We start from the raw sequence: 12,646 nt of genomic DNA on the forward strand, positions 1-12,646 counted from the left end.
CTTCTGGAACTGCAGTGGAACCAGGAGTACTGTTCAGCTTTTAGGAGTCTTGTTTGGGGGAATTTTTCCTGCTTCTCTATTCACTTGGGTCTCCTTTCAATAGAGGCCATTATACAAGGTAATCTGCATATTTTGTTCTTTGTTAATGAAAAGAGCCAAACATAAGGGTCAACCCATGTAATCTGGAGATTAAATGACAGGAGAGTTTATTATTCTTTTATAGAAATTGAACATTCTAACAAAATGCTTACCAGGATGAATCATTATATATATTTAAGTCTTCTTGTCATTAGTGATTGAAACAAAGCATCTAAAATTTCTTCTTAGAATAATTATAAGTAACACCCACTGACAACTATGGAGGCTTATGTTTTTGTTAAGTCCAAACAGCATCTAAGAATTATACATAGAAACCTGGTAATGTGTTTGCTTCAAAAATAACTCTGGGATTAAAAGTTGTGATGTTTTAAAATAGCACAATATCTCTTAATACAGTGGTTTAAATGTTAGAGAGCACTAAAATCTCTAAAGTAAGGTCTTCTATGATTTAGCTAGCATATATGGGGCTGTATCTTTGACTATAATCAGAGCAGGTGGGCTGCTTTTACCGTGTTATGTTTCAACAAGAGGAATACAAAATCTAGGACTTCTGAGCCCTCTTATTGTCTCTTCCTACTGTAAAATCAGAACATAGAGTTACAGTGAGGTAATGCTAACGAATCGAAGTACGTTCATTCTTCAGACCCTTGTACATTCATTCTTCAGACCCTTGAAGAGCACTCCGCTAATGTGATCTCCTTTCTTTAGCATTTCAACCCGAATAGGTGATGACCCTTCTAATGACTCATAAAGCCTACAATATGGAACCTTACTAATGTATTCTAATGTAACTAGGTCACAAAAAAGAGGCTTGTTAAGTTTGCAGTGTCGACTTTTGCCTTTACTAGAATTTCTAGTTGTACCAGAAGTGCCTCACCCCTCACTGTCACCGTCATCCCACTCCAAATAAATGGGAGTTTATTAAGTAAAACTTCTAAGCATTATCACTCTGTAAAATATGTGTTTGATGATTAAAAAATCATGATGGTTAAGAGTAATAACGTTTTACACATTACTCAAAGCCATGCCATATACTATCATTTATATATTTAAAGGCTGTTATATATATATATTCTTTTTAGGAAATTTTTTTATTTGAGAGAGAGAGCAAGAGAGATCACAGGAGAGGAAGAGGCAGACGCGCTCTTGAGCAGGGAGCCTGATGCGATGCAAGGTTCCATCCCAGGACCCTAAGATCATGATCTGAGCCAAAGGCAGACCCTTAGCCACCTGAGCTCCCATTACATATCTCTTCTAAAGAGATATAATTTGACAAATGAATTTAATAGTTCCACGTTTAATGCTGTCTTGTGGTTGTCCTCATTAAATGGTTTCCTTATTAGGAATAATTTGTTTAGAGCTTTCCTTCCGAAGGAAACATCCACAGACCAATGTCCTGGAGTGACCACACTTGCCCATTTGTTTGCCTACTGAAAACTGACATTTCAAAGTCACCCCCTAGTTCTTCTGAAAAGGTACTAACCCTCTGTCCTATATAGGATTGTCATATATATGTATGAAATCACCCAATGACCTCTTAACGTACATTTACTATTTTGCATGAGTAAGTATGGAGAGAAGGAAAGCAAAGCCCTTTGAACTGCAAGCTTATCACTTTATTCTCTTATCTGGGTACACATGGCCACTCCTAAGCCGAAGTTTCTGGAGCTGCTGCACCCGCAGAACACGGACTGGCCAACGGCTCTCCAGAGATGCGCGGTTGCTTACTTTCCGTGTGGGATCCACATTACACAGAGAACTGTCTGCCAGAACTAAACCGAGCCAGGAAAGTTCCTGAAGGTGTGCGATGAGATCTCACCCTGTGGAGGGGATGGCATGGGAGATCCCCGAGGGGCGTCGGAGGGAGCAGGCGGGCTCGGTGGAGGCGGCACACTCGGCCGGGTCCCGGCAGGCGAGTCTGGGCTGGCTTCGCTGCGCACTCAGCCACCTCCCGTGGACGTTGCTGCAGGCACATCAGAATCTCTTAACGTGCTGAAGAAGAAAGGCGACGAGGACAGCAGGGAAGGAAAACCAGGGGGAAAACGTATAAAAAATTCACCACATAAATTAGCTGAACCTCTAGTCGCCCAAACTGACGATTTCATCTGAATGTGAATCCCCGGCTGCTGCTTCAAGTGCCTGGAGGAATTGCACCACGTCATCTACAAGGTAATTATTAAACGTGCATCGATGGCCACATAGGAACAAAAAAATTTGGAACACTGTCTCCAGAAAAACATTAAAAGGTCTGCATATGTCCATGAATTAGAGTTGGTTTTCTTCTAACAGCTGCTATTTTGGGAATTCCTCGGAGGATGTTTAAAGAGCAAGTTTTGTATATTGAGGTGGCTGGTCCATTGTCTCGGACAGTTGAAACCAGAGTAGGCTATTGAGGGGAACTAACGGTTTTGGCACTGGTTTTGGGTGTTAAGTATCAACTAACATGTTTATGCCCGCCCTTCAGATGTCCACATACAAAGACCCCTTTCTCTCCCTTCTGGCAAGAATCCAGGCCAATCTTGGAATGCTTAGTCCCCCGCCCATCATTAAGGGCACTGTGTTAATCGTGGGGCTTCATCTGAGAAGCACCCTGGAAAGGAATGCTCACTGACCCACAACATCCACATTTCCGCTGCTGTGGAAATTGCATGCACATGAACATGGGGTTCTGAAGCAGAACTAAGAAACAATCAAGTTCAAGTTCACTTAAAACTACCTCGAGATTTACTATTTTAGCCAGGCTAATGGAGAGGTCATTGAATTGTTGCAACCAGTTTAAAAAAATTTTGTGTTCTGGTAGAGATGTATGATACATGTATAATATATATATTTACATATATATGTACAATATACATATATACATATAAATATATATACTTATTTTTATATGTATTTATATATGTATATGCATGTATTTTATATATATATGTATATATATAGTCTTTCTTACCATTATTTCCATGAAGATCACAGATAACGCATATTTTATTCAGTGAGCTGTAGACCAGTCTTAGGCTGCTAAGAAGATGTTTGCTTGATCTAAAATAATATCTTCAAATTGGGTTTGAGAAATAGGGTGGTAAATAGGTAGGCAGAGCAAAGATTACATCCTTCCTTTATAGCTCTAAGTCCAGGACTAGAACTGTGCTGGTGTAACTAAAACAAAATAAAACAAAACACTATTTTCTTTTGTGAACTATTTGGCATTAAAATTATCTTGATATGCTGTAGGCTTTGCTGAGACTGAAGATTTTAATGAGTTGTATGTTTATGAATTTATTAATGTAAAATCTGCTGTCAATGGAGAAGAGAAATCTGAGTCATCCTCCTAGTAAACAATTTGCAAGGTATTTTTTTTGAAAATACAAAAGAAAGGAGTACATAGTTTCTTTTGTGAATATTGCAAGTTGGGACCTTCAACTTGTTGTTTGGGGGGAGGAGTTAAACACAGTCTCTCATCTAACTTTTTATGGATTTTTGTATCATTTAAGTGATTTCTTTTTTACTCAGAATCATGACATATTTAGGTTACATATAGAGCAGTATATATATATATTTTTTAAAGATTTTATTTATTTATTTGACAGAGAGAGATCACAAGTAGATGGAGAGAGAGGTAGGCAGAGAGAGAGAGAGAGAGAGGGAAGCAGGCTCCCTGCTGAGCAGAGAGCCCAATGCGGGACTCGATCCCAGGACCCTGAGATGGTGACCTGAGCCGAAGGCAGCGGCTTAACCCACTGAGCCACCCAGGCGCCCCTAGAGCAGTATAGTTTTTCTCAGTAGTATAGTTTTTATGATTCAAAACTGAGTCTTGACAACCACCATTCTGTTCTGTCTCTGAGTTTTATTTTCTTTTGCTTGTTCATTTGTTTTGTTTTTTAGATTGCACACATAGGTGAAATCATATGGCCTTTGTCTTTCTTTGTCTGACTCATTTCATTTAATATAATATACTCAAGTTTCATCCATGTTGTTGAAAATGGCAAGAGTTTGTTTTTTTATGGCTGAGTAGTATTCCATTGTGTGTGTGTGTGTATGTATAAAAATAAACTTAATTCATTATAAATTATAATAATTGCAATAATTATAATACTACATTATAAAAGATATCTTACATATTACTATATATTACATCTTCTTTATCCATTCATCCATCACAGATTGTATCTGGACTTACTGTGCTAATCAATTACATTGTATGCAAATATGAAATCATTAGGTGGTATTCCTGAAACTAATATGTTATATGTCAATTATACCTCATTAAAAAAAAGAGTCTTGAGTCTCTAAAAAATTCTCCCCTACATGCCAACTACTTTACATATTTATGCTATTCAATTTGCATTCTTTCTTTCAAGATATTAGTGGAAGAAAAGAATAGTGAGAACTAGAATAATTTGTTTATTTCTTTAAAAAGCCCTCACATGTTAGTTTTATTTATTACTTCCTCAGTTACTTTGCCAGTGTGGTGTCTTTTTCAACAAAGCACAGGCATAATTCTTTACCCTTCAGGCTGGAATTGTGGTTTTAAAAATCCTTGGCGACAAGGCTTGAGCTCCTTGCCGGGTGGGACATCTGTCCTGCTTAGTACGGTATGACTGGCACATAGCGGGCACCCAGTAAATAATTTTTGAATAAATGATTGGATAAAGACCTATAGACCTTCGTGATTTATGTGAGTGTGGGAGGAAATGTCAGGCCCTGCGTCTGGTCACGTGTGTGCGCCCTGCAGACACCACAGCACTGGGCAGGCCTACAGCCTGGATAAGGTTCCTTTAGGTTTCATGACAACAGGCTACAGCTGTTGGGTCCTTTGGGACCACGCGCTGTCACCCTTTGTGCCACTGTTGGGAGTAGTCAATTTCACCCAGCCTCATGTCCCTGTTCTCAGTGTGGAAGGTAAATGATTTCTACTGGAGAGAATGCAAGAGCAGGGGGCGGGAAGGAGGACAGATGTTTGCATTGTTTGTTTTCAGTATCTTCTTCCCCGTTCACCTCCGTGTCCCCTCTCTGATCCAACCCCCATGGACTTCAAGGTGACACCCCACCGCTCTTTGGTATTTCTCTCCATTCTACCTTAGTCACTATTCACTATTCAGTCCTCTGGTGTTTCCGTAGTCTCGTTACTCCTTTGGCATTACTTTCAATTTTTTGCTTCAACTCTGATATTTCAACATCCCGTTTTCTGACCTCATGTAATCCATCATTTTTTTCCTTTCTCACTCGCTGCATTTCTTCTGCAGCCAGATAAGAACTCCAGTTCCTTGAACTCTTTACATTCTGACTTCTCTCTTTTTTTCCCTACTTAACTTTGTACTCTATCCCTTTAATTATTCTCTTGCCTACAGCCTGTATCCCCTTGCCCCCTGCCCCGCATACTTGCAGAACCCAGCCCCAGCTCAATCTATCTCTTTGCCTCCTCCAATCCTATCCCAGGCTGCCATGCCTTACTAGAAAAAGACCATTTGACAAACCAGAAATTTAGCCATCAACCTTGACCACTCTTTTCCCACTCTCCCCTCCCCCACATCCTTTTCCCTAAATAACTCTGAAATTTGTCCTATTCTCATTTTGCTGACTGCCCTGCCCTTAGATCGGGCATCTGTTACTTTTCACCCACATAGCTGTGGTAGTTAAGTGGTCTTGCTACGGCACTTTTGTCTTCTTGTTAGCCAGGCTCCACACAGGAGCTAGAACATTCTTTACACATTTTAAATATGATCAAGAAACTTCTAATACCGTTTAATGGCTCCTTGGTTAAAGGCAGAATCCGAAGTTTTAGAGATGAGTGTCTCTGTGTGATCTGGCTCCAGTCCATAGCTCTGATTTTCCCTCCTGCCCTTGTCTCTCTTTCCTCCAACTTCAGAAGTGCCTTTCTTAAAGCCAGGGAGGGGAAGTGACACATGGTGATGGACAGATGGAAAGCAGGATAGACAGGAAAGGCCACAGACAGTGGGATCAGGAAGGGGCTACTCCAAGAGAGGCCCCAGTCTTTCCAGTCTTGCCTCTGTGGGTGGGAGAGGCATGAGTGACTCTCAGGGCCAGGGCGGTACCCGGAGGGCCATGGCCCTTTATGGGGTAGACCAGTAACACCATGGATTCTCAGCACTGCGGGTGCCTGGACTTCCAAGGCTGCTGTGGCTACAGATACTTCTTGGTCCTGTTGGCATTGGTTCCCCCAACAAGATAGTAGTGGTGAGAAGGGGTAGACTTGGAAAGCAGCACCTGCCCTGGGAGCTTCCCAGGTTGTGGCAGAGAGTAGCCGGTCTGGGGTGGAGGCAGCTGGGTCTGAGGAGGGGCTGACCCCCACATCACAGAGGCTCTTATTGAAATAGGGCATCTAGATCCCAGAGCAGCCGTGGGAAGGGGGGTCATGGGTTTCAGAATTCACCCTTAAGTAGGCTGGGCTGGGGTGGACGCTGGGTATAGGCTATGGGTGGTGGTGGAGCCAAGGACATTACCACATTGGGAGGGTAGACGGGCAGTAGCAGGCAGATAGCTGCCCTTGAGGTGAGGCCCTGTGACTCACACTGAACAGTCCCCCAGGGTCTGGGGTACCCTATGGGAAGTAGAGGGGGCAGACTTTGTGCTCATTGGAGAGGGGTGAGGGCCTACTGGTTCCCCCCAGGGAAGGCTCCCCCTCTGCTCTCCTACGAGGGACAGAAGGGCCACAAAGTCCTCTCAGAGGGCAGGAGTGGCGTGGAAAGCAAGTCCTCCCCGCCATGCTCAGACCCTGCCCGGCCTGGGCTGCTCCTGGTGCCCCCATCCTAAGGTTCCATAGCAGAAACTTTATTCTGAGGCCCTCACTGGACGGAAGCTGGGGACTGGGCCGCGGCTGGAGACTGGGCTGCCAGTAGGGCCAGCCGTGCATCACGCTAGGGCCCAGGTCTTTGGTGAAGGCTCCCCGCACGTCCCTGTCCCACCAGCCCTGGCGCAGGGCCATGTTCTGCAGCCGCAGCACGTAGCCCACAATCAGGCTCATGGCGACCGCCACTCACAAAGTGCCGGTGGCCGGGGCTTCGCAGGCTTTTTAGGTACCTTGTGGCCACATCAGAAGTAGAGGTTGGAGGAGAGATTGTGGCAGGTAGAATCCTTCCAGCCCTCGTGGTCGCCCCTGAAGATGGGGACCGGGGTTGGACCCCACAGATCATCGGGGCCAGTTTTAGCCTGCCTGGGGGTCTTCGCATTGCACTGGCATCTCCTCCCTCCTCTCCGAGGCTAGGAAGAGGACCCCGACCGACCTGGAAGCCCCAGGCTTGGGTCGCTGCCCCACCCCATGCGGGGCTGAGAAACACCGTGCGCAGGGGCCACCCCACGCAGAAGGCAGGGCGCAAGGCCATGGAGAAGGATAGTGGAGAACTGTGGGGACAGAGGGCTGGGGGTGTGAGGATGCTTCCAGTCCTTTGCGGTTCGCCACATGCGCCATGCACTCTCTTCCCTTTGGGAATTGTCTCTCTTTCACCCTCCTCTTCACCTTCTCACCTCCAGCTTTATTTCTCGCGGTGACCTCCTACTCATCTTTCCAGTTTTTGTTTTCTGCTTCAAGGGATTCATTTCTGAAATTCCCTCTCCCTCCAAAAATATCTGACTTGTGCACACTATAGCTCCTCTAGGCTAGTACCTAGAATACTGTATTTTAATTGCTTATTCATCTATATCTCCCACTATTTCATGAAATCCATGAGGGCATAGGGCTCTATCTGCCTGGTTCATTGTTGTGTTTTCAGTGCTTAGGACAAGGCTTAAAATACACTGAGTGTTAATCAGTATTTGTAGCAGAGAGTATAGAGTGATGGTAAGGTAAACAAAGAGAAACCAAAATGTCTGGGTTCAAATTCTGAGGCTGCCTGTTATTTGCTGTATAATCTTGGATAAGTTACTCAACTCTCTCTATTCAGCTTTCTTATCTGTAAGACAGAGATTGTAATACTGCTCACCTGATGTGCGTGTTGTGAACACTGAATCGATACACAGAAAGTATTCAGAACAACACCTGGCACAGTAAACACCCAACTGACTCTTTCTTTGTCAATGTCCTGGATGTGGCCATCAAAAATAATAGGAGTCTTATCTACCTGTCACCTAGCTATCTGTATCTAGAGATGTATGTATCTTTAGCTGAAAATGGTCATGTCTTTACACACTTTTATGAATCAGTTGTGCATGTTAAATTGAAACTGAGACTTAATTAGTTGAACACATTCCCCATTTGAATAATAGAAACATCAGGGGTGCCTGGGTGTTTCAGTCAGTTAAGGGTCTGCCTTTGGCTCAGGTCATGGTCCCAGGGTCCTGAGATCAAGTCCCGCATGGGGCTGCTTGCTCAGAGGGAGCCTGCTTCTTCCTCTGCCTCCAGCTCCCCCTGCTTGTGCTCTCTCTTTGTGTCAAATAAATAAAGGAAATCTTTAAAAAAAAAGTTGATTAATAAAAACATCTACCTGGAGTTTGTGACGTGGAGAGCACACCTGTGTGCCCTTCTATACATTGACCTATATTAGTTCATCTTTTTTTCCAGTCTTTTCTTATAGTCATCTCACTTAGCCCTGCCAGCAGTGAATTCAGCTATCACACTGGCCATGTCTGCCTTTATATCCATCTCTAACACCTGGCATTATCAGGCTTCCTGAATTTTCAAATTAGAACTTTCCTTAATTTTTAGAGGCTTGAAATGGCCCTTCATCTATATAGTGTGACCTGAGGTGGAGGCAGTCACACCCCCCCCCTTTTTTTTTTCCAAGGAGAAGGAGATTTCCAACCATCTTTTTAAAGTAGGAAAACAGAAGCTTAGAAAGGTCTAGTTATTTGTCTGAAGATACATATCAGTTAATACTAAAACCAGGATAGAGAACCAGCATTCTGTGGCTCTCTGTTGAATTCAAAATAACACATTACAATATATGATTAGGAAAAGAAACTCAAGTATGAGAACATGAAATAACAGTGTTCTTTTTGAAACTATAACCGTGAATTTGTGCTACACTGGTCCAATCTTATCACACAGTGAAAAAAATAGATAAACAGAGGTCCTTCAGTGTGGGTATGTATGTCTGTCCATACACACATGTCTCCCTCCCTCTCCCTCCTTCATCTATCTGTAGATCTTTGTACTATATCACCTATGCAAATAAAAAGAAGCATTGGAGAAGAAGTTAGGTAACAGTTGCTAATTCTTCTAGTTGCTTTGGGGCCAGACTTTTGTTCAATTTTTACTTTATCTCTTTGGAGAGTGAGATGAAAATCTTTCATCTCTGTGCCCGATGGCCGGCAGTCCCAAATCCTAGGGTCCTCTACGGGAGCGGCGCTCATTTCGTTTTACCCTGTCCGTCTTCTGCTGTGATACGTCGTTGTCCATCCCAGAGGACGCCACTTCCTAACTGCTTTCTCGTTAGTCTTTAGCCCTCTAGCTTCTGGTCTTTTCAATGGATCTACAAATAACAAAAGTCACCTGTGGCCTTCTGACATTTTCTTAGCTGTGATTCACCTTGAAATTTCTTTCTAGGTGATGCTGTCCATCAACCCTACACTGTTGAAACATACTCCTGCTGGGATGGCACGGAGCTTGAGCTTATCCATGTCACGTTATCCTCATTCTCTCCTGCCTTGCCCTTCTCAGCTTCCTCCATTGGCTCTACTTCCTTCTTGCATGTTCTACAAAGGACTTGCTGAATTGAAGCCTCTTCTTTATCTTCTCTAATTTTTGCCGCTGGGGCATTCCATTCTCCTCCACAGTTTGTGCTGATCTCCAGGAAAAGAGGATCTCTCTCTCTCTCTCTCTCTCTCTGTCATTTTTATATAACTACTCCTCATACACGGCACAAGCCCTGGGTCCTGGTAGGTGTTCGAAGAGGTCTGTTGCCTTAAACTTAAGCTGTGCCGATTATTCCAGAATTTGAATCAATAACTGACTGTCACAACCTCTAGTTCTGATAACATTACCTACTTTCTGGGTATTTCTAATAATAGTAAAAATAGCTACTGCTATTAAGCCCCCTTTGTGTGTTAGTCAGTCGCTAGGGGATAGCAACACTTTCCTTGTACTCTGTGCGACTCTCCCAGGTACACATTGTCACCAGTACTTCATGCAGGACAGATCAACATCCACTTGGATATCTGGTAAGCATCTCAGACTTTTGGCCAATAAAGAACCCTTGCTCCAGATCAGCTCGGATCCTGTTTTCCCCATTTCAGGAAGCAGCCCTCTGTTCATGGTTATTCTCCACTCAATGATTTGCTTTCCAATATCCAAGCCATTAACATGTCTAGTTGACTACAAAAAATATTTCTAATCGGCCCGATTTTCTTCATTTCCCAGTTTGGGCCATCATCGTCTTTTCCAGACCAGTGCCAGAGACTCCTAACTGGGCTTTCCTTCGATTCCCCTGCGCACTGTTCTCCACACAGCAGCCTGTGGTCCTTTAATCAGATCATGTTACAGGAGTCATTACGTCCTGCTGTGGCTGCAAAAACTATTTACTGGTTTGATTTGATGGTATTGGCAGTGTGGCTGCACTCATGTTCTACTTTAAGGCAGATGTTTGAAAATTGAAGTCAGCTGAAAATCTAAACTGAGGATTGGTTCACCTAGGAAGGGATTCACATCTACATCCATAAGCAAACCTAAGAAGTGGTTATTTTATTAGAAAATGCTATACTTTATAGAAACATCGTATTTCTTTAAATAACAGGTACTTAAATTATTAGCTCATTTAGCACAATTTATCTGCAAAACACTTTGAAGAAATATATTGAATACATAATGTGAGGGACATTTGCACCCACATATGGATAATGTATGCTTCCTAAATTTTATTATCCTACCCAAGCAAGTACAAAATGATACCTCATATAATATTTGTATTGCCTATAGTTTTGGTTTTCATTGAAATCTAACTAGGGGAAGAAGAAACAACCAAAGACAGAAGTAAGATAGCCAATGGAACTGCATTCATGGTTCATGGTTCTGACTTTTTGGCTACTATTATGCATTTAGGATCAAGTTAGCTGGTGCTGGATGTGAGACTCATCGATGTCACCTGCTCTGGTTATTTCTGGACTCAGGTATTCCTGTCCAGAAGGCAAATGCTTGGATACTAAATATAACTCCTACTTTTTTTTTTTTTTCTGAAGTGGGCTCCACATCCAGCATGGTATCCAGCGTGGGTCTTGATCCTAGAACTCTGAGATCAAGACCTGCACTGAGATCAGGAGATGGATGTACAACCCACTGAGCCACCTGGGCGCCCCGAGTCCTGCTTATCTTGAAACAGTGTTACATATGGAAAAATTTCTCATACAAATAGATTCATGTTCCTGTTTTTGAACAAGTATTTCTTTAAAAAGTCATTTTTATTAGAAAAATATGACTTTTGATGATTATCAGTGATTTTTCTGTAATGCAAACATTCATCTCTCTTTTAATTTGTGGAGACAAGTTGCAAGCTGAAAATTGTTGTGAGTGTCTGCTTCCCAGGCTGCAGTTTTCACTAAAAAATATTTACCTATTTGTTAAATGATCTGAACTTGTTCTCATGGAAAAACAAGGGTGGAAAACGTCAAAACTTTTTCTACATAAAAATGTTTTTTGAGAGGTTTTTCTTTATGGTTTTGGGTTTTTCCTGAAGTTTATAAGTTTAAGAAATTACTGACTTTGATGGAGAATTTGTTGCCTAGAAGATCTTCCTGTTATTTATTTACAAATAATGTAGTTACTATTCAGCTACAAAAAATAATCAAATTAATGAAAGGGAAAATGAAATATGAGGAAATTTTAATCCAAATCTCCATCAAGAATAAGATTACGTTTTGGAAATTTAAGGTGGTCAGATTCTAAATTTTTCTCATTTATTCCCCTTTTGCTTTCCTTCCCTCTTTTGTGGACTTTTCTTCCTCCTGTCAGCTCTTATAGTCAAGGGTTACAACCTGGGCAATCTCTTCTTCCGTCTCTGCATGAAATTTAGCATCACTGCTAGCTAGGTTCACTAACTTCCTTGACTTCAACTGTGGCCATGACAATGACAAGCAAATTTATATCTTCATGCTTTACCTCTTCTCAACACCTGAGCTGTTTTTCTTGGAATAACTTAAACTCAAAATATCCCAAAGTGGGGCGCCTGGGTGGCTCAGTGGATTGAGCCGCTGCCTTTGGCTTGGGTCATGATCTTGGGGTCCTGGGATCGAGCCCCGCATCGCGCTCTCTGCTCGGCGGGGAGCCTGCTTCCTTCTCTCTCTCTGCCTGACTCTCTGCCTACTTGTGATCTCTCTCTCTGTCAAATAAATAAAATCTTAAAAAAATTAAAAAAAAATATCCCAAAGTGAACCTACTAACATCCAAATCAAACTTCCTTTTCTCACATTTCCGTGTTGGTTAATGCTTGATCAAGGGATTCACCATCTCTCCTCTTGCTCAGGATAGAAACTGTGTCATTCCCCACTCTGATCTTCATCTCACTCTCTACCTTGTGTTCCCAGGGTCACCAAATCCTGTTGATGCTGCCTTCAAATATCTTTTTGTTCTTTCTTCCTGTGCAGACCTATCATAATGACTAAA

At 42.5% G+C, this 12,646-nt stretch overlaps 1 pseudogene; it reads right to left on the reverse strand.

The window, feature by feature from the left end:
• Positions 1-1,914: 1,914 nt before the first annotated feature.
• LOC122913962 lies at positions 1,915-10,306 on the reverse strand (annotated as a pseudogene).
• Between the last annotated feature and the right edge of the window lie 2,340 nt (positions 10,307-12,646).

This window comes from Neovison vison, chromosome 1 (assembly GCF_020171115.1).
Source record: "Neovison vison isolate M4711 chromosome 1, ASM_NN_V1, whole genome shotgun sequence".
Lineage (NCBI taxonomy): Eukaryota > Metazoa > Chordata > Mammalia > Carnivora > Mustelidae > Neogale > Neogale vison.